This window comes from Pteropus medius, unplaced genomic scaffold (genome assembly GCF_902729225.1).
Source record: "Pteropus medius unplaced genomic scaffold, Ma_sr-lr_union100, whole genome shotgun sequence".
Classification (NCBI taxonomy): Eukaryota; Metazoa; Chordata; class Mammalia; order Chiroptera; family Pteropodidae; genus Pteropus; species Pteropus medius.
In genome coordinates, this window is record NW_024342644.1 from 3,628,788 (window position 1) to 3,631,088 (window position 2,301).

A 2,301-nucleotide genomic window follows, 5' to 3' on the forward strand; every position below is an offset into this window, starting at 1 on the left:
AAAAAATCTCTCCAAATGACACTGCCAATTAAAATTATGACATAGCATCAATTATAAAGTGCATACCAATTTGAGACACATTAAATATAAAAATATGTACCTTTGGGTTACCAAAATATAATTTTTTTTTCCTTATCTAAGCAGAGTGTAAATTGATGGGGACAAAATAATGTAATATATCCCAATGCCCAAAATATTTAATTCATGAATTAATTTGCTGATGTGGATAATTTATGCCATAAGATGCTTACATTTATTTGGTTAATCAAAAGTTGACTGTGTACCAATTTATCTGGGATAGTGGACTTTTGCTATAAGAGTCAAGGGAACACAAGAGATGAATTCCTTTTTTTTTTAGGTGAGGCAATACTTGGGTTGATTTCACAGATTGCAAAAACCTTATCAGCTTATAATTCCTTATTTTTTATTTTTTACGCCTACAGCACCCGATATTCCTAAGTGGTCTCCCATCCAAGTACTAACCAGGCCCGACCCTGCTTAGCTTCCTAGATCAGGAGGGATAGGGCTTGTTCAGGGTGGCATGGCTGTAGACAAGAGTTGAATTCTTGATCTCTCTTCCAGTGCTTTGCATATGAATTCGATATAGCTTTAAAGTGTTTACCAGCTAAATAAAGACATGTGCTTTCAATAGAAAGGGCAGTCAAAACTTATTTGTTCCTCTAGATATTACTCTTGCCAGGTGGTATTGGTTTGTCCAGAATGGGATGAAGCCAGTTTGTCTCAGTCCAAGCTTCTGCCTCACTTATGCAGAGAAAGCAGACAAAATGTAGCATGGTGGTTACATAAAATGATAAGACCATGAATCTGAACCCACTCCAACCCTGGTGATCCTGCAGAACCAAATGCAGTGTGGCCTCTCCTATGTTACTTGAGAATTTGTCAGGGTCTCAGGAGGGAATTCAGAATAAAAGTTGTACACATTTAAAAATAGTAGGAGGAATTCAAAAGATCATAAATACCTGCAATACAAACAAATGAAATGACCTTTCAAGTTATATGGCAGTGCTTCAAGATTAGAACTCAGGTCCAAGAAAATAAGGAAACCTTGCAGAAAATAAAGAAACCTTGACTCATTTGCTTCTCTCTCTCTTATTCTTCTTTTGCAACATACTTATTTTGTGAAGACTTTTAAAGTTTCCTCATATAATATGCAACCCACACCCCTTTTTTCTCTTTTGAAAATGTAAAAGTCTCCTTTAAATAGAACATGCTTTGTCAACTCCAAGATAGACAAAGGATTAAATTTAAAAAAACAGCCAGCTGCTTTTCAATAGTTAGGAATGGGGAAGAAACAAACTAGAAAAATTCCTGCTTTAGGCATGTTAAGCTGCTCTTAGGCTCCTCCTTCATTATTTTATTTTCTTTTTCTCTTGGGCTGGAGAACCAGGTTATCGCTTTCCACTCATGATCTTCAAATCTTATGAGGAGAAGGCAGCAGTGACTAAAGTACACTCTATTTAACGTCTCTCAAATTATCCACCTCCCACTGCCTTCCAAACACAGACATACAAACTCAGTTTCACATGCAGCCTTTTAGTTTAGCTTTATAGTTTGGGATGTGATTCTTTCCAACCTACCACTGATGTAATCATAAAAATGCATAAAAAGAGGTCAAAGTAGCTGAAACTAAAAATAACCAACCCTTTCAGAGGTTCTTCTGGGAAGAAAAAAATTCTCCGTCACAGTCCAGATGGGTCAGAATAAGAAATCAGTTCCTGTGCAAACTCCTGGTAAGGAAACCCTGAATAGTCAAAGTTATCTTGAGAAAGAAGAACAAAGCTGGAGTCATCATGCTCCCCAATTAAAAAGTTTAATAAAAATAGTACAGTATTGACATAAAAACAGACACATAAATCAATGGACAGAAAAGAAAGCCCAGAAATAGACTCATATGTATGGTCAATTAATTTATTACAAAGGTGCTAAGCATGGGGAAAGAACAGTTTCTTCAACGAGTAGTGTTGGGAAACTGGACAGCCACATGCAAAAGAATGAAACTGGAGTCCTCTCTTACATCATATACAAAAATTAACTCAAGTAGATTAAAGACTTGAATGTAAATCTGAAATCATAAAACTCTCAGAAGAAAACATAGATGGTAAGCTCCTCGACATTAGTCTGAGAAATTATTTTTTAGATTTGACACCAAAAACAAAGGCAGCAAAAGCAAAAATCAGTAAGTGAGACTACATAAAATTAAAAGCTTCTGCAAAGAAAAGAAAACTATCAACAAAATGAAAATGTAAACTAATGAATAGGAGAAAATATTTGCAAATCATA

The 2,301-nt window shown here is 35.3% G+C and overlaps 1 pseudogene; it reads right to left on the reverse strand.

Annotated features, from left to right (window-relative positions):
• Window positions 1-434: 434 nt before the first annotated feature.
• On the reverse strand, window positions 435-553 carry LOC120605636 (uncharacterized; annotated as a pseudogene).
• Between the last annotated feature and the right edge of the window lie 1,748 nt (window positions 554-2,301).